General features: G+C 42.7%; 1 protein-coding gene across 4 annotated transcripts in view; it reads left to right on the top strand.

Moving 5' to 3' along the window:
• LOC126251831 (F-box/LRR-repeat protein 2-like) overlaps positions 1–21,081 on the top strand; it is a 68,229-nt gene that overhangs the window by 19,009 nt on the left and 28,139 nt on the right. Inside the window, exon 3 of one of the 4 annotated variants that reach the window (XM_049952502.1) lies at positions 2,393–2,499. The exons of 2 other annotated variants lie outside the window; for them this stretch is intronic. The gene's annotated coding sequence lies outside the window, so the exon portion shown is untranslated. Of the gene's footprint in view, positions 1–2,392; positions 2,500–20,979; positions 21,056–21,081 lie in introns of those variants that run through there. One more of the 4 variants, XM_049952512.1, reaches the window with a different exon arrangement.

Raw genomic sequence — 21,081 nt, 5'->3', positions numbered from 1 at the left:
GGCAAAGGGGTCAACGACCAGCTTGGTCATTGGTTCTCTCACAGCATATGCTTCTGAAAAGGCCCATCCTTTTGGTGGATTCCCTTTACGGTGTTTATTAAGCTGTGGCTAAAGCCATAATATCCCTCATAGACGTAAGATGGCAGTGACTGTCTACAGCTGCCAAGTGTAAACTGTGAGCAGTGCAGTGCACATAATGTGCTTTTGGTTGTATATCCAAAACTAAATTTTTTAGTCCTTTGAACTTACAACTCATATTCAAGGCAACATCATAGCACTGTCCTCTTAAGTTATCCATTGACAAATCAAGATGAGCAAAAACGTCTTTTAAAATACTAAACAGAGTTTGTGATTCAGTGTTGGGGGTCTCTTATAAGCCAATAAAGAATTCGTTTATGATTAAGGAATCATCGACAGTATGGATACAAAATGACACTTGTCCATGAATCAAAGAATCACTTGTTTTGTCAACCATAATAGAAAAATGTTCAGTCTTTCTCAACAAAGAATTTCCTAGCAGATCAATGATCTCGTTTCAAATATCATGGGATGTCCACTTATACCCCGAATGCCCTAATCAATCTTTAAACCGAAGTATGTCATTTTTCGGAGTTCCAAAAATTGAAAAAAATTTCAGTTTACATCTCCGTGCCCTCTAATTACTAATCCTTGTCAGCATACAAACTTCATGCTAGTAAAAATTGTCTCAAGAGCTAAATGGCCTTTCTTCATATTACGAGGGCTGTTTTTTTTTTTTCAATCTCCAATCGTCCATATAAGCAAGTAACAGGTAGGGAGGGGCCGGACCTGCACGTCATGCGATTGCGCAGCTCCCCCACCTCAACCTCTGCTGTTTTCAGCTGCAGTGTGTCAGTTGTAGCCGAGCTATGCCCATGTAAACATAACCGCTACGCTCGATGCTCCCGCCAAATGTGAGTTACAAAGTGTAATCCATTTTCTGCAAGCAGAAAGATGTAGTGCTGCGGAAATCCATCGCAGAATGAGCAACGTGTATGGTAACAACGTTATGAGTGATGATAGTGTTCGGGAATTGTGTCGAAAATTTAAAGAAGGACAAACAGATGTCCATGATGAAGGTGGACAAGGTCACAAGTCTGCCGCCACTGAAGGCCTCGTTGAGCGTGTTGATCAGGCAGTGAGATGCAAACAAAGGTTTACAATTAGTGAACTGTCTGATGAATTTCCAGACATTTCGAGGTCTGCTTTGTACACAATTGTGACTCAAGACCTAGCTATCAGAAATTGTGTGCACTTTGGATCCCAAAAATGCTGAGTACCGACCATAAAACGCAAAGGATGGCATCAGCATTATCGTTTCTCACACATTATGCCAATTAGGGAAACGTTTTTTGAAGTCGATTGTTACTGGCGAAGAAACATGGGTCCCCTTTGACAATCCTGAAACAAAGGAACAATCAAAGCAGTGGGTGCACACAGCTTCCCCAAGAAAGCCAAAAAAGTTTAAACATTCACTGACGAAAGGAAAAACAATGTCCACTGTGTTTTGGGACCATAAAAGAGTGCTGCTGGTGGACTTTATGGAGCAAGCTACGATGATAACCAAGGAAGTTTATTGTGAAACTTTACGTCGTCTCTGCAGAGCCATTCAAAACAAATGCAGAGGAATGCTTACATCTGGTGTTGTTTTGATCCATGACAACGCCTGACCACACAGTGCCATCATGACAAAATACCTCCTCAAAAAGTTTAAATGGGAAGTTTTTGAACATCCACCGTACAGCCCGGACCTAGCACCAAGTGATTATCACCTGTTCCGAGAACTGAAGTCATGGTTGGTTGGGCAGCACTTCGCTACTAACGAAGAACTTCAGGACACCGTCAAGACTTACCTATCCTCACTGGCGGCAACATTCTTCGAGGAAGGCATCGAAAAGCTTGTGTCACAGTAGACAAGTGCCTCAATCGTTTTGGCAATTATGTAGAAAAGTAAGTTAAGGCTTTACTGTACTTTTGGTAATAAAATTATTATTTTCTATACATTTTTATTTTATTTACGGCCAATCGGAGTTTAAAAAAAAAAAAAAAAAAAAAACAGCCCTCATACTATCTAACTGGTCATTCAATTGGGAGGCCACACTTCAGTTAATGATAGAATTTAGTTTCAGAATACCTTCTTTATGCGTAAATGTATTTTCATGAAGACGGAATTTTTCCAGAGCCTTTTTCCAGTTAGAAAACCCTATGGAAGTAAATGCATTTTCTTTTTTTGAAGAAAATTGTAATAGATTTTTAGCATCTGCCTCTTTGCAGGATTTGCAAAACACTTTTTCGGTAGATGCTTCATATTCTAGCCATGTATATTTGATCAACCAAACTTTCTGAAATGATCTTCCCTTACTGAATTGTCCAGGTTTTGGCTGTGAATGGTTCTTGTCTGAAGATGATGAAGCAATTGATGACACAATAATTGTTGGAGGCTGACTTGCAGTATCATCAGTTTCCAAGCACACCTTTTTGGTAACAAATTTATCCATTGCAAACTTAATTCACAGTACACTAAGAGACTAAAATAAACAAATAAAATATAGTCATATAAAATAGTCCAGTAGACACTAAAGTTGGAACACTAAACACGTCTGCAGCATGCACTGAATGAAACTATCCACACTGAATGACTGCGATAGCAGGGTGGGCTTTATACAGCTGCAGCGTCATAACATCTCAAAGCATCAAGGCAATGTGATGCAGAGGGTTCCAGGTGCTTGTGCTCCAATCCTTTTGATGTTGCTGCGGCTGCAGTGCTAGCCCCCCGGCACTAGATGTTACCTGAAGGTTCACGCGCTGGGGAAAATTATAAGTGTGACTGCAGCACCATAACACTATCATGATTCCCACCACTTGTTTTCAGTTAACCTGCTTACTACCATAATAATTTTTTTAACTCATTACTGAATGTATTTTAATAGGTAACTATAGACAAACAAGAAATATAAAAAATTCCAAAGTAATTTTGTGATTTTACAAAGCATAATACAACTAATAACTTTCCTAAATTTGTGGGGGGAGGGGGCTCCATTCCCCCCTCCCCTCCCCTCCCCTCCCCCCACCCCCTTCCAAACAGATTTTTGAGGGGGCTTGGGCCCCCTCAGGTCTCGTAGAGTTGGCTCCTGTGCTCGCTGTAGAATCATATAGGTATCCCAAAAGGTTCGGTTAGCTTCTTTCCACTGTTAAGTGATTTTGTTGATTTTATTACCCATCCCCACCCCACCCCAGTCATTTATTCTGATATCCGCAGTTATCTGACAACTGTTGAAGGAGGAACCACATTATGATCCTCAGTGAAACAACTTTGAAAAACTTGTATTTTGACCTTCTCTCTATCTTTATATTTTTCAGTACTAGTACGGTCATTGAGTGATTGGAAAGATAGCTTTGATCCATTTACTGAGAACTCAAAACAAAAATGTCTTAGAATGGCAAAAAGAATTTCAACTTCAAATTAACTGATCACTTCTATCATGACCCTCCTGTTGCTAATGTTGGATTCATGAAGTTTCTGTTTGTCTTCTAGGCTTGGTTATTTTTAAAACTGTGATGAAGCTTTTTGCTTTAGGAGCAGCTTTCTGACGTGGCTGTTGCACCATAACAGGTTGTTTCCATCCCTCACAATTTTACTCAGCACTTACATGTCTAATGCATACCATTTGTACTCAACATTTTCAGTCTAAGAGATAAATTCTGATATTGACTATTTAGGTAAACTGAAATCTACTCAATACACTTATTGATGAGAAATATCTTTGTACCTTTCTTGGCATTCAGACAGGCGAAACTCCAGGTTGCAATATCAACAATACAAGGAAAGGACAGATTGCTACTCACCATTAAGATGACACATTGACTTGGAGACAGGCATGATGAAAAGAGTGTTACAATTCTTCAGAAAAGAAAACACATACATATTTATCCACACAAGCAAACACACCTCACACACACATGACCACCATCACTGGCAGTTCAGACTAGAATGCAACTGTCATGTGGAATGGAAGCATCAATATAAAAGGGAAGTTGAAGGGGACAAGATAGCATGATACGGGTGGGAGAAGAGAAGAGCGCTGTCTAGCAGAGTGAGCACAGACGAGATGGAGGCATAAAGGTTGCCAGGCACAGCGTCAGGAGGCTGTGGGGTGGGAGGGAGGGGGGAGGGGGCAAAAAGCAGAGGACCAGGGAAACAGAAAGAGAGACAGATGTGTTAGCAGAGGGTGGCACACAGTGATGATGGGGGATGTGAACAGGGAGGAGGTGATAGGAGAGAGGGGGACAGAAACTATTGTGTATGTGAGGGGTGAGGGAGGGAAAGGGGGGAAGGGAGTTTTGGGGACACTAGGCATTGATCTGAAAAGCATTACTCACTGATCAACCAAAACCAGCTTCCGAGAAAGAAACAACAGAACCTTTTCGCATAGCATGGTACCACACCACACTGTCACATCTCATTATGAATGAAACAGAGATTCACACCCTGGAACTGCTTTAACATTCTGCCCCTCTGTTTGAAGCAATTTAGACAATGTGCTAGAAAGCAATATACTAAAATTAACAAAAATGGTTGTCTCCTTAGTAAGGGTTAATACTCACCACTAGCAAAAAAGTCAAATTTTTTAATTGTAAAGAAAGAAGTTGTTGGTTGGGAGTCAGCCAGCCACACCTGTGCCATGCATGTCATGTGATATCCTAGTAGACTGTCACTGATTGTGCTTCATTTATAACCAGCCAACAATTTCATTCTTGTTTTAATCTATTTGCTGGCAATTAATCATTTATTACAAGGTAGTGATGTGAAGTGTAAAATTTCCAACATTAACATTTTATTCAGTTTATTTCAAATATGACAAATATACGTGGTTGCAGTATGCACTGAAAGCATAAGTCACCCATCTGAGATGCCCTGCTAAACCCGCGGTACAGGACAGGTAGTTTAAGTTGTGGAAAGGGGCCTAAGTAAGTGGCTGTCAGTTGCACTCAAACATACAGCCTTTTATTTGATCAAACATTACAAAAAAAGACCACTTTAATTTAAAAGCACCTGAAAACCAATAACTTGAAGATCAACCAAAATCTGAAATTTAAAAGGCGAAGCCTTATCTTAACACAGTTCCTTAATTAAGCTGAAAGCCCAAAGAATTTGACACTTTAAGAGCAAAACATCTTAAATTCAAAATCGGCTGAAGGCCCAACACTTAAGACTCAATAACATTAATTTTTAAAATGTCAAAGGTTTTATGTAAAACAGTTCTTAAATTAGGCTGAAAGCCCAAACCATCTGACGCCTTAAGGGCAAAACAACCTTAATGTAAAACTCTGCTAGAGTCCATACAAGTACAAACAACAAGAACAAACAAGAAAAGCCAGTACACCCAAGGGCACTCAGAAGTTCTGAGGGTCAGCCTGGAATTCAAACACTAACGCTCACTCAAGGTGAGACAGGCAATTGGCCCAACCATTGCCGATCCGACGACAACCCAACAGACACACAATCAATGGACCCATAGACAAGCTAACCTGTGCCTCACCCGACCAGCATGCAACAGGGAGTTCAATGGAACAACGTAGAAGGTATTGGCACCCACAACCATACATACATTGAGCTGTCAAACTACACACTGTGCTGGACAGTGACAACACAATGAGGAAAATACACTGCCTGCATTTACGTCAATGGCCAGGGCAGGTAACTGGAACTTTAACGGCCACAAGGAAGAAGATTCCACTGGTGCACTTCAATTCAAATAACCGAGTACAGTTAAACTCCACTGGAGGGTAGCTAAAATTTGCCAACTTGAAAACACACGTTGTTGCTTGCACGAAAATCCCAACAGCCGACAACAAACTCCACACGACACAATGTGAACAGTCGTGACTTGCCGGTAGATTAAGTCAAAACCCACCTTTCATGTCCAGGATCAGTGAGCCATGAACCTCGTAGCAATGGAAGCACATTCCGACACCTCATAAAGGTCGCCAGCGGGCCCGGCTGCTCCACGCGAACTGACAAACTGACCACTCACAGCCCAGCCAGAAACTCTAAACGCCAGGCCAAAGATAGTCCAAGGTGCGGATATTGATACAGACTGCTGCTGCCACCTACGGCAAGAGAGGATAACAGCATAATCGTGATAACTGTGGGTGACTAAACACAGAATAGCAACCAAGGTTTAATCCAATGCATAGCATGAGCCAGCCTCGGCTCAATCTCCCCCCCCCCCCCCTCAAACTTAACACAGGGAGGGGATGAATCAACCCCTGAGTTACCTGAAGTTAACTTGACTAAGGTGAATCCGATACTGCTTACCTGAATTATTCTCCTTGACCAACAGATTTACCGGGCCTAAAATACGCACGATAATGCAAAGCCCAGAAAACGAGGAGTAAATTTACCAAGATTCCAGCCACGCACCTGCCTCCCTGGGAAACTTCGGACATAAACTTGATCCCCTGGCCTGCCCTTAAAGGTTTCTCAATTATGATTATAACACTCAGCTTGTTTATTATGTGCTCTGAGTATATTACACCTGGCCTGGTTCCAGTTTTCCTTGATAACATGAGGACTAATATCGTCTGGAATAAGATCTTGAATTCCCCACAAGTTTGAAAGAGGGGGATTAATTGGATAGGAAAAGATCAAGGAGGCAGGCGTAGCTCGCAAGGCTTTGTGACGAGTCCCATTTACTAGTGGTTTTCTGATGATAAATAGTCAACACGGACTTAGATTTCGGTCAACTCTCTCCGCAAAGGACCCCTGGGGATAATACAGGGTCATCATGATATGCCTGACACCGTACTGAAAACAGAAGTCCTTGAAAGGAGACAAAAGAAAAGCAGGATCATTATCGCTAACAAGCTGCTTGGGTGGACCAAAAACACTGAAGACATTAGTTAAATGATAAGTAGTGATTGCAGCGGTAATGTTACGACTCGAGAGGAGCCAAGAAAATCTGGAGAATGCATCGATAATAACTAGTACATATTGATGACCCTTCTTAGTACGAAGTAACGGTCCTAAATAATCAATATAGAGCTTGTGCATAGGACAGTACACTCGTTCAGAACTCAACAAACCCTGTTGAAGAACATTCTTGGGTTTGGCTACATTACACAGGCCACATTGGGATATCATCTCTCTCACATCCTGCTCAGTACCCAAATGGCCCCCACCAATTAATCATGAAAATAACGAAAAACCGGGTGTACCAAAGTTACAGGCAAACAGATCTTGCACTGCTTAGCTTCACCCAACCCCTTACAGAGAATACCACTCTTAACAACATACCCATCCGACAGCTCGCCTGCCAACACACGTTGCTTAATGGGGGCCCAAACAGGGTCCTGATCCTGATGCTGAGCCACATCTTCAGACAAGAGGGGAATTTTGTATCCTGCCTGGAAGGTGGTGCATTGGTCTGCTCCTGAAAACTGAAAGGTTGGCCGAAGGAAGGAAGCGAGTAGGAGCAGCTAACGTAAAACACGTCGGTACTGCGTGTCAAATTATAGATGTTTACTATAAGCAAAAACAAGTTAATAAATGGTACCATAACTTTGCACAGATGAGTGAAGCCTTAGACCCATTGTAAGTAGTACAGAGTCTTAATTGTAAGCCAACACTCTCTGAAATTTAAGCGATGTTTCCAGGCCGTCTGCTCTTGATCAAATGGGCTGAATCCGGAGCAATGCTCGTAGAGCTCCACAGCACCGGCTAGAGGGAGCTGTCATCGGTGTCTCGTAGTGCCAACTTATGAACTTGCACCTACACCGTGGCATTGTTGCTATTGACACCACAGCCCTCCCCCCTGAAATGGCGTGCCGTCATTGAGTATAGCTTCCGATGGCAGGTAGAGTGACCGAGGGTCGGCGCAGCTGAGGGGGCAGACAGCGGAACTGCCGCGGCCCAAAATTACTCGCGAGGGGGCGAGGAAAACGCCCCGTGGAAAAACTGCCCAGGCCACACACCACCACTGGGTATGCTCGGATGAGGAGGCAGAGCAACGACCTCCATGGGCGACGGCGGTGACGGCGTGACGGCAGCAAGAGCGACAATTAGCAAGCATATTCTCAATTTGTTTATCAATGCCGACCCAAGTGCAATGATGACATGCTAATTGCTTCATCTGCACTGTACCCCAATGACCAGTGTGCAGCAAGCGGAGAATTTCCAACTGCAACAAACTAGGTACAACCACACGAGACTGATCATTGTTGGTTCGTAACAAGATAACACTGTGGTGTACAGACAAGTTGTGATGTTGCGCACAAAGTAATGTCGAACAAGTGGATCACGAATCTGCGTAGCAAATTGAGGCCATTGATTGCGAATATACTGCAAAAGAATCTGCAAAGAAGCGTCGGTGGCTGCCGCGGAAGCAATGGGACGAAAATCCACTGGAAAACCATCAGCTAATTCTTTATCTTGCAAATTAATAAACATGCAGGACAGTTTGGAAGAATCAAACACTTTATCAGAAACGTTAGGCAGATGAGACAAAGCATCAGCATTCCCATACCAAGCAGTAGAGAGTGGGGTTGGGTTGTTTGGGGAAGGAGACCAGATAGCAAGGTCATCGGTCTCAAAGGATTAGGGAAGGATGGGGAAGGAAGTCGGCCGTGCCCTTTCAAAGGAACCATCCCGGCATTTGCCTGGAGCAATTTAGGGAAATCACGGAAAACCTAAATGAGGATGGCCGGACGCGGGATTGAACCGTTGTCCTCCCGAATGCGAGTCCAGTGTGCTAACCGAGCAGTAGGCTGAAACAAAATTTCGTAATTGTAGTTAGGCAAAAACAAACACCAACATTGCAACTTTTGCACCGTACGGGCCGGAACTGTCTTTGATGAGTGGAATAACGACATCAAAGGCTTATGGTTGGTGACCAAATAGAACTTTCGACCGTACAAAAAATCATGAGACTTAGTTACTCGATAGACAATAGCTAAAGTGTCTTTCTCGATTTGAGAATAGTTTTGCTAGGCATAATTGAGCAACTTAGATGCAAAAGCGATCGACAGAATTAATGTGGTGTGAGAGACCCGCTCCGATGCTGTGAGAAGATGCATTGACAGCCAAAACAACTGGTTTGGAGTGATCGAAAGGAATCAAACAGCGATCACTCAACAAAGCAGATTTGAGTTTGTGGAAAGTAGCGTCACATTCTGAAGACCAAACAAAAGGAAGGTTCTTACGCTGAAGGCAGTGCAAAGGCACTGCAATCTGCACTGCATTTGGTGTAAACCGAATATAATATGTAATTTTGCCCAACACAGACTGAAGTTCGTTCTAGTTCCTGGATGCTGGCAAGTCTCTAATCGCACTGAGATGTGACGGCGAGGGGTGGATACCCTGTCTTTTAATCATATGTCCGAAATACTGATTCTCAGTTTGAAAAAATTTGCACTTGTCTCTGTTACACTTTAGTCCTGCCAGCAAAAGTATAGTAAATAAGGCACGCAAATTCTGCAAATGCTCACCAGGGGTGTGACCTAATACAACTATATCGTCCAGATAATTTGAGCAACCAGGGACAGTGGCACACAACTGCTGCAAGTAAGACTGAAAAATAGCAGGAGCCGAAGCACAACCGAAAGGAAGGCGGTGTAACTTGAATAATCCAAGGTGTGTGTTGATCACAAAATAGCACTGCGACTGTTTGTCAAGCTGAATCTGAAAGTATGAGTCCCACAAGTCAATCGTGGAAAAGAATTTTCCAGCACTAAACTTATCAAAAATGTCTTCAGGATGCAGTAAGGGAAATGTAGCTACCATTGTCTGTGGATTTACTGTATACTTAAAGTCAGCAGAAATACGGAGATTACCATTTGGTTTTTTGACACACACTATAGGCTAAGCCCATGGCAAGACAGAAAGAGGTTCAATGGCACCCCTGTCTTGCAAATGCTGAAGCTCAGTAGCTACGGCATCACGCAGTGTGTGCAGTACCGGGCGTGCGTGCCGGAAAATAGGCATGGCATTGTCTTTCACTACAACATGCACTTCAAAGTCTGTGGCACAACCAAGGCCATCAGAAAAGAGTTCAGCAAAATCATCGCATAGTGTGGCAACACTGTCTGCATGGTCACTAGCGTTGACGCAGAGTACATTGTCCTGCATTGCGAGGCCAAAAAGTTCGAATGCATCCATGCCAAAAATGTTTGTAGCATCACTAGAGCAGTGCACATGGAAAGACACTGTAGGCATCGTTGCACCATATGTGGCTTGCAAACTACATATGCTGAGCACTGAGATTTCCTGTCCAGTAAATGCAGTCAGTGTGGAATGTAAACGACAAAGCAGGGGCAAACCAAGCAAGTCAAACATTGATTTGTTCAGTAAAGAAACTGATGCACCAGTGTCCAGCTGCATGCAAACAGAACATCCACAAATGGGTAAAGTCACAAAAAGTTGCCTCGCATCGCACTAAGTGCGAGAGGAAGTGACTGGCAAAGCTTGATCCACACGACGAGCTGTTGGAGCATGTGAAGCAGAAGGCTTTAAATAAATGGCATTAACGTCCAGAGGCTGATGTGAATCATGAGCAAGGCAGTTTCTGTTATGGTGACGCCTATGCAAGTCACGCGAACGGAAGACAAGTTGTGAATTAGAGTTTCTCTTGCTACACACTGCTTGCACATGTCCTTTCATATTACAAAAATAACACTGTGATTGATGGGATGGGCAATTGTCCCATGGGTGGTCACATAAGCAGTTCGGACAAGATTTCAGTTTCTTAGTGGGTGCCAGGCGTGAACTTTGTTTACATGCGTGCGAGTGGCGCTGCATGGCTGGCCGTGCTGGGGCCAGGCGGGAGCCCACATGTTGTGCCGTGCTAACAGTACACACACCCGGGTCACGTCGTGTGCGGAAGTAGCCATGTCTAATGTATCTTGTCTATCTAGCAAGTCCACCACTTCCTGCAAAGACGGGTTTTTAAATTTGAGGATTTGCTCGCGGATGCGGTGATCCGCCACATTCTGCGCAATAGCGTCTCTAATCATTATATCCGCATATGAGCATCCACATGAGCAATTAAAGTCATGGTCAGAAGTTAGTCCCTGAAGGTCCACTAACCAAGATTTATTGGACTGAGTAGGGCCACGTCAGAGGCAAAAGAATTTGTAGCGTGCAGCTACCACATTTACACTATCACGGAAGTGGGAGTTCAAAGTGTCAATCACTTCATCGTAAGTTTTAGTTTCTGGGTGGGTGATGGGAAACAATTTCACGAGCACTGATACAACACAACACCCGCGTTGGCAATGGGAAAAGCGAGCCGCTCTGTACCTGGTATGTTGTATGCTGCGAAGTGTGCCTCGAGCTGGGCGATGTGTTCTGGCTAACATTCAATGTCAGGATTGAGGGCACGAAATGGTGGTGCTGTCAGCGATGGCATCAGTACAGTCAGTGGCATCGGAGGCGCCATTGTAGCTGCAGTTTGTAGTGTGACCAGTCCATTATGGCAGCAAGCAGCTGCATCATTTGCTGAGCCTGAAAACCTACAATATCAGACAGTGAAGCCTGTTCCGTGGCAAAGCCATGGTTTACACAAATGAAAGTCTTATAGCGACTGGGGGAAGCAATGATACACCCATATGGTCTCACGGGGATATCACAAAAAAGCTAAAGCAGTACCGAGCAAAGAAGTAAATGATAGGAGAGGATAGGGGGAACCCTTGTCGACAGCTTTTGTATCCCGCCTGGAAGGCGGTACGTGGGTCTGCTCCTGAAAACTGAAAGGTTGGCCAAAGGAAGGAGGCGAGTAGGAGCAGCTGAGGTAAAACACGTCAGTACTGAGTGTCAAATTACAGATATTGACTATAGTAAAAACAAGTTAATAAATGGTTACATAACTTTGCACAGATGAGTGAAGCGTTAGACCCGTGGTAAGCAGTACAAAACCTCAATTGCAAGCCAACACCCTCTGAAGTTGAAGTGATGTTTCCAGGCCATCTGCTTTTGATCAAATGGGCTGAATCCGGAGTGACACTCATAGAGCTCCACAGCGCCGGTTAGAGGGCACTGTCGTCAGTGTCTCATAGTGCCAACTTACAAACTTGCACCTATGCCATGGCATCGTTGCTATCGATACCACAGTGAATTTCACCCAACACCATACAATTAAGACCATCTCCCTCTACCTGCTGGTTTTTCTCACTAGGTGTAGTTTTGGCAAACATCTGCCTGAGGACATCCAGAAGGATGTTTAATAACCTCAAACTGAAATGCTGAAACGCGTACTGCCCAACTGAAAATTTGACCAGTTTTACATGGCCTAGCCAACACCCAGCTCAAAGCCTGATTGTCAGTTTCTAATTGGGAAACCTGATGTTCAAGGTAGAAGTGGGACTTCTCTAATGCAGATAAAATGGTCAAAGCCTCACACTCGTAGATGGAGTACTTGAGTTCGACATCAGTTAACCGATGAGATGCATAGGCTAATCACTGTCTCTTCCTCTCAAACTCCTGGAGGAGAACAGCTGAAATACCAGCATTAGAAGTGTCAGTTTGAACAACAAACCTTTTATTAAAATTGGGTACCCCAAGAACCAGAGGACTGGCTATCACTGCCTTAATATGCTCAAAGGCAGCCTCCTGGGCGGGTCCCCATTCAAAATGCGTGCCCTTCCGGCGTAACTGGTTTAAGGGTGCTGCAAATGAGCAAAATTGGGAATGAAATGCCTAAAATAATTTGCTATGCCTATGAATTTAGCAATTCCCCACTTATCAGTAGGTGGAGGCAGTGCGAATACTCTGACCCGACACTATATGACCTAAGAAAGATACCTGCTGCTTGGCTAGCATCATCTTACTAGGCTTAACGGTCAGCCCAGCTCCCTGTAATCTCAAAAGAACTTGCTGAATATGCTCCAAATGATCCTCAAATGTATGACTATAGATAATCAAGTCGTCCAAATAATTATACACACAGACTAACTTCAAGTCACCAAGAATATTATCCAACAAATGACTAAGCACAGCCACTCCAGTTGATAGTCCAAAAGGAACTCTGTTGAACTCAAACAAGTGCAGTCAGTACAAAATGCGATAACATGTTTACATTCTTCAGCCAACGGAATCTGATAATAGGCCTGATTCAAATCAAGGACCATAAACCAATTAGCACCGGCAAACCAAGTAAAGGAATTATGCAGATCAGGTAGGGGTACTGATTCAAGGACAAGCTTAGCACTGAAACAGCAGTAGTCAACCACATGTCTGAAATCATGCCCCTGATCTTTAGGTACAAGAAATATTGGGAAAGCATAAGCAGATGTAGAAGGCCTAATCACTCCTTGTTGGAGCATCTGAGATATCTTAGCCTTGAGTATTTCACCTTAAGGGGTGAGAGGCGGTATGGGGACAGCCTAACCTGAATAATTTGGACAGATAAATATGGTAATCAACAATGTTAGTAACAACCAGGTTATCACTAAGGAGCTAGGGAAAGCTGTGCAAAAATCTCGTAACTGAGATGGGCCAGATCAAACTCGTTAGCTACGACCTCAACGGCCAACACCACAACAGGTCAATAAACACTAGGTTTCGTGCATTCGCAAAGGCCAAACATCTCTCCAGGAGTGAATTTAAAGAAAAGGGTGTATCCAGAATAATCCAAGACCAACCCAGTTTTATTGATGAAATCACACCCCAAAATAAGAAAAGAGTGCGTCCAGAATGATCCAAGACCAACCCAGTTTATTGATGAAATCACACCCCAAAATTAGATTAATGGGCAGTTCCTCAATCAAGGCTAATGACATAGGCCAGGAAAAATCGCCGACCAATATACTCCCCCGGACCCAACCATACAGAGGCAACACCTGGCCGTTGGCCACTCGACATCTCTGCACCGGTGAAGGGACCGACCAAAGTTTTGTGAGATGCCCAAATTCCAAAAACCTCTTGAAGCACAATAATGAAAAGGAACTACCAGAATCCAAAAGAGCACAAACCAGCTCAGCACCCACCTGAGAACAAATGTAAGGCAAGGGGTGTGATGAGCGAGTGACTACCCGAGTACGCCAATCTCTGAAAGCTTGAACCCGAGTTCACAGCCCAACCTGGTGTCATCTATTGGCTCTGGGTGCATGAGGCTGAACACAAGAGTGCACCAAATGAGCCTTACTGCCACACCTGAAACAACGCCGGGGTTCCCTTTTGATAACTTCAGTGGATGTAGATACTGTGGAATCTGCGCCGATGTCCCACCCCTTAACCTCATGATGTACATAGTTCTCAAGTGGTAATGCAGGTGTTGCTACGACCGCGTCAGGGAGCTCTTCCCAGGTTGAAGGCTGCTTACGGAAGACAAAATGTGACTTATCCACTGCCTGCATTCCCCTAAGAATGATAGAGACCAATTCTTGTTCAGGTAAATCAATTAGCAAGGCCAAAGAGGATGTCTGAACTCTTTCAAAATACTGATATAACTGCTCCTCACCCCGCTGCACTTCCCAAAATGTAACGACACTCAAGCTGTTTATGAACCCTGGTGGTCAACCTTTGCCTAATTATGAGCTCCCTTCATTGCAGCAAGGAAAACCCTTCCACCATGGCTCACGAGAGGAGGTTCTGCAACTCGCCTCTAGCTAACGGGTACAGCAACAACAAAATTACTTGGTGCGGAACACGAAAGGTGGCTGCATGTTGTTCTAGGCGAACCAATAACCACAATAATTTTTCCACCTGATGAAGTCGCTCCACAAACAATTCAGTAATATCTCAGAAGAAATAGGCCAGAGGATTACGCAACTTGGCAAACACAGCATCTAACTTGACAGAGGATGTAACAGTAGCACCCCATGCTGGCCCTCACTCCCTCCCTGACAGCTCAAGTCCCTATTTTCAACCTCCCTCCCATCCAACTCCAAACATATAAGCTTAAACAGTAATGTGCTCACCAAAGTTCGCAACTCAATGGTTAATTTTTTGTGAAGATCTTCCAAATCTAACATGCTTAAATCCGCTATCTGATTAGTTAAATGCATTAACTGTGCCCACACCCTATTCAGCTGACTGTCACTACGTTGGGTTCCCTCCAAAAGTCAAATAGTGTCTTCAAGGCCTTTAATAGTACCAAACAAAAATTCAATTGCGGCTCCTGTCTCACCCACCACCGCTGGCGTGATGTCAACCGGCTGAAGAACGGCAGCACGCAAACTGGTTACCAATTCTGGAACACTGCCCTCAACCAGTTGGTGCCTTATTGCCAACTCGTAAACAAGGTGGTCCTTTCTCAGCAGGCCAATAACCAGACACTGTCTGACTGCCATGACGATAAGTACCTGAAACAAGTAACAGCGAAAACAAAAAAATATGGTATCAGAACACAAACGAAACAAGAGTGAAACTGACAGCAACTAGAATGGAAAGCACAAGCACAGCCACGCTCTGCTACCATTGAGATGCCCTGCTAAACCCGCAGGACAGGACAAGACAAGTAGTTTAAGTTGTGGAAAGGGGCCCAGATAAGTGGCTGTCAGTTACACTCGAACATACAACCTTTTATTTGATCAAACATTACAAGAACCAAGAAAAACTTTTAAAAAACCACAGCTTTAGTTTTGGAACTTAATTAGCAGCTGAATGCACCATACAATCTCATGCCTTAAGGGCAAGACCACTTTAATTTAAAAACGGCTGAAAGCCAATAACTTGAAGCTCAACCAAATTCAGAAATTTAAAAGGCAAAGCCTTGTCTTGAAACAGTTGCTTAATTAGGCTGAAGGCCCAAAGAATCTGACACTAAGAGCTTACTTTACTTTACTTTACTTTACACGTGGCTAAGGCCTTATCGACCATACACCTGCTCTACGAGCCTCTTCCAATTATTTCTATCCAGGGAAATTGTTGTCCAATCAGAGTTGATGCCCATCCTAGCTGCATCTTCCCGGATATTCTCCATCCACCTAATTCGAGGTCTTCCTCTTCTTCTCTTTCCTTCTAATTTCTTAGTGGATGCTATTTTGGGTAGTCTGTTCTCCGGCATCCTTGCTACATGACCAGCCCAGTTCAGTCTTCTCTTCTTTAACATTTCCGCAATGGTACTATGTTTGTACAGCTCCCGTAGTTCTTCATTTTTCCTTATCCTCCACTCCATGACATTTTCATCGAAGATTGGTCCAAATATTTTTCTTAGTATTTTTCTTTCAAATATCAACAGCTTTTCTTCATCTTTTTTCCTGAATGTAATAGCTTCACATCCATATAATGCTACTGGTACAATAGTTGACTGATAAAAACGGATTTTGAATTCAGTACTAAGTGATCTCATCCTTAAAATTTTGATACAGCTGTAAAAAGTTCTATTAGCTGCTGCTAGACGGGCGTCTATTTCTATTTCTGCTCTATTGTCTCTGCTAAAAAGACTCCCTAAGTACTTGAAGTGGTCAACTGCCTTGAAAGTGAGACCATTTACGGTCAGTGGTGTATTCTTTTGGAGTTTTTTACTTATGACTAGATATTCTGTCTTTTCTTCATTCACATGAAGTCCAGCTTTCTCAGCTATTTTGTAATAATATTGCATCATCCTGATTAATTCAGCTTTTGAAGTGCTTATTAAGGCTACATCATCTGCATAAGCAAGTCTAGTAATGTTCTGTCCCTGCAGTTGGATCCCTTGTGGATTAGTTTTGGTGAATTCTCTATCAATCTTCTCTAATATAATATTAAATAGAATAGGTGAGATGGCATCCCCTTGTCTCAGTCCAGTGTACACCTTAAAATTTTCAGTCTCTCCTGCAGGTGTCTTAACTTTGCATATGGTTTCTTCCAAACACATTTTAACTAATTTGATTAATTTTAATGGTATTTCAAATTCTTTCATGGTGTTTAAGAGTGTCTGTCGGTGTATGCTATCATAGGCCTTCTTGAAGTCTATAAATAGAATATGGATATCTACATTAAATTCCCATGCCTTCTCATTTATTTGTCTCAATGTGAATAAGTGATCCAAAGTGGATCTGTTAGTGCGGAAACCACATTGGTAGTCCCCAATCAGTTCTTCGGTTATGGGAATCAGTCTGTGTAGTATACACATCGACAAAATTTTATACGTGACATCGAGTAGGGCAATTCCTCTGTAGTTATCACAGACAAGGGGATCATTCTTCTTAAAGATGGGGCATATAATTGCAGTTTTCCAATCGGCCGGTATGTTTTCTGTCTCCCAAATTGTTTCAATTAAGGAATGTAGTTCTATTTCCAATTGTGGTCCTCCATTTTTTAAAAGCTCAGCATATACCTGGTCTTCCCCACAGGCCTTGTTGTTCTTTAATTTATTTATTGTTTGTCTTATTTCATTTACTGATGGTGTGTTGACTTGTATATCAACTGTATCTGGTACTTCAAATGTAAAGTAATATTGTGGATCATTGCAGTTGAGCAGCTGTGTAAAGTATGTCTTCCATGTTTCTTGTATGTCATTCTTGTTTGTAAGTATTTTCCCATTATGGTCCTTTATAAACTGTTCCCTTTTAGTGAATTTTCCCAAGGACTTTTTTATATTCTGGTACATCTGCCTTGCTCTGTGATGCTTGAAATCATCCTCCGCTTCTCTTACCATGTTGTTGTAGTGTTTTCTCTTCTCTTGTCTTAGAGTTCGTTGTGTTTCCTTGCAGATTTTATAGTATCTCTCCTTTAGTGTAATATTGTCCATGTCTTGTAACCATGCCTTCCTCGCATTTTGCCTCTCCAGTACTCTTTCTTGGCACTTTATATTAAACCAGATTTTGTTAGTTCGTTTTCTTTTACCTATAGTTTTGGAAGCTACATCTTGAATACTGTTTCTGAGGTGTCTCCATCTACTTTCCACGTCTTGCTGGTCACTATGTGTCAGTCTAGATTCCGATAGGTTAATTTCTATTTCTTTCCTAAAGTTTTCTTTTATTTTTTCTTCTGCCAGATTTTCTACATCGTACCTTTTAATTTCAACCCTATTTGTACTTTGTTTCTTTTTTAGCTTTATTTTCATTTGAGCTATGATTAACATATGGTCTGTCTCACAATCTGCTCCCCTAAAAGTTCTAATGTCTTTAATACTGTTTTGAAATCGTCTTTGGATGGCGACATGGTCAATCTGGTTCACTACTTTTCCATCTGGTGATATCCATGTCCCTAAATGAATGCGTTTGTGTTGGAATTTTGTGCTGCTTAATGTGAGACCATTTGCCATTGCAAAGTTTATGAGTCGCACACCATTCTCTGAACTTTCATCATGTAAGCTGTAATTCCCAATGGTTGGTTTGTAGATTTCTTCTTTTCCTACTTTGGCATTAAAGTATCCTAACACTATTGTTACGTTATGTCTACTAATAAACGAACTAGGAAAATACAAGGTACAACTGGTAGCGCTCCAAGAAATAAGATGGCAGGGAACGGGATCAATGAAAATAGGAGACGGGACAATAATGTATGGAGACTGCGGTCAGCGCCATGAATTTGGAACGGGCTTTTACATTCATAAAACAGCAATTGACTGACACTAACAGCAAACAACTTAAATTCAAAATCGGCTGAAGGCCCAACACTTAAGACTCAATAATATTAATTTTAAAAATGCTAAAGGCTTTACGTAAAACAGTTCTTAAATTAGGCTGAAGACCCAACCATCTGATGCCTTAAGGGAAAAATAACCTTAATCTAAAAATTGACTAGAATCCATACAAGTACAAACAACAAGAACAGACAAGAAAAGCCAGTACACCCAAGGGTGCTCAGAAGTTCAAAGTGTCAGCCTGGAATTCAAACACTAACCCTCGCTTAGGTGAGAAAGGCAGTTGGCCCAACCATTGTCAATGCGACGACAACCCACACAACAGTCAGTCAATGGACCCACCGACAAGCTAACCTCTGCTTCACCCGACCAGCACGCAACAGGGAGTTCAATGGAACAACGTAGAAGGTATTGGCACTCACAACCATACCTACATTGAGCTGTCAAACTAAGCACTGTGCTGGACAGTGACAACACGATAAGGAAAATACACTGCCTGAATTTACATCAATGGCCAGGGCAAGTAACCATAACATTAACGGCCTCAAGGCAGAAGATTCCGCTGGTGCACTTCAATTCAAATAACCAAGTACAGTTAAACTCCACTGGAGGGTGGCTAAAATTTGCCAACTTGAAAACACATGTTGTTGCTGGCAGAAGTATTCCAGCAACCGACAACGAACTCCAAACAAAACAATGTGAACAGTCGTGACTTGCTAAGTCAAAACTCAACTTTCATGTGCAGGATCAGTGAGCCACAAACCTCGTAGCAATGGGAACAGCACCACACACTTCAACGCTGCATAGAGGTCGCCAGCGGGCCTGGCCAAACCACGCGCCGCGGAAATTTCATCGCTGCTGCAAGCCAACCGCCCAACTGCCCGCACACAGCCCAGTCGGAAACTATTAGCGTCAGGCCAAAGATAGTCCAAGGTGCGGATATTGATACACACCGCTGCTACCACCCACAGAAAGAGGGGATAACAGCATAATCACAATAACTACAGGAGACTAAACACAGAATAGCAACCAAGGTTTAATCCAATGCATAGCATGAGCCAGCCAAGGCTCACCATCAATAGGGTGTATCTAATGTGTTATATACTACATCTACATACATACTCTGTAAAGCCACCATTTGGTGCATAGCAGAGGGTACCACATACCTTCCTGTTCCACTTGTAAATGGAGTGTGGGAAAAAAATGACTTTCTACACATCACCATATGAGCTCTAATTTCTCTTATCTTGTCTTCGTGATTCTTACAAAAAATTGTGCTGGGAGCAGTAGAATCATTCTGCAGTCAGCTGCAAATGCCACACATCTGAGTTTTCTTAACAGTATTTCATGAAAAGAACATCGTCTTCTCTCCAGGGATGTTTATGAAGCATTTCTGTAATACTTACTTGTTGGTCAAACCTATCAGTAACAAACTGAGCAGCAGGCCTCTGAATTGCTTCGACTTCTTGTTTTACTCTGACCTTAAGAGGGTCCCAAACATTCAAGCAGTACTGAAGAATTGGTCGCACTAGTATTCCATTAGCAGTATCCTTTATGCATGACCTGCATTTTGCTTAACTTTAGTAATCATTGTCAATATGATGACATCATCACCACTAAAGCCTGTATTTAAACAGGCTGATTCAAAAAGGACTTTACAAGTTTCGAATGATGTAGAAATTTACTGAGGTAACTTACAGAAGTAGTAGATATGTCATTTTGTAGCAAACAACCTTAAATCTGATTCATGTAGTGTATCAGTACCCCATTCTGCCACCAGGAGTTCCAGGTGGATACTTTTTCTGGTGTGGAGTGTGCTCACTGCGTGATTTGATTTCGTGAAATGAATGCTGCAACAACTGTTTGACATAAATTTCACACCGAGTATGCTACAGAACCTTCAAGCAGGCCTACAATTTACTCTTGGCACAAGAACTTTTTTGAGATGAGTTGTTCACTGTGACATGATAAATCACCAGGTCACCAATATGTTGATAATTATGTCAAACAAGGTAGGGAGAGCTTTGCATGCATTTCACAAAAACCAACACAACATGCATCTCATGAGACAGGCATTCCACAAAAGACTGGTGAGTACTGCATGGATGTTTACACTTGAAACCATACAGGTTCACAATGGCACAGCACATTAGTGATGCAGATAAAATTGCTTGTGGGGAATTCTGTGTGTAGCTGTTTCATCCAATAGAGGATGATGAGGCATTCCTGAAGACAATAATCTTCACCGGTGAGTCAACATTTCATGTCAGTGGCATGATGAACAACCACAACTACAGAATATTGGGTGGCGAAAAACCACATGGAGCCCTGGAACACATTTGTGACAGCCCTACAGATTTTATTCATAGAGAGAACTGTCACTAGTGTTGTCCATCTCAATATGCTTGAAAACTTTTTAATTCCACAGATTGATGAAGATGACCATGATGGGATGATTTACTACCAGCAAGATAGTGGGCCAACTCATTTCCTCATGGAAGTTTGAGGTTTCCTCGATAATCGCTTGCTAGGTTGGTGGATTGGCCATGAAGTGCCC

This window comes from Schistocerca nitens, chromosome 1, assembly GCF_023898315.1.
Source record: "Schistocerca nitens isolate TAMUIC-IGC-003100 chromosome 1, iqSchNite1.1, whole genome shotgun sequence".
In the NCBI taxonomy this organism is placed as follows: Eukaryota; Metazoa; Arthropoda; class Insecta; order Orthoptera; family Acrididae; genus Schistocerca; species Schistocerca nitens.
The sequence above is the reverse complement of the archived record's forward strand: the minus strand, read 5'-3'. Positions and strand labels throughout refer to the sequence as shown.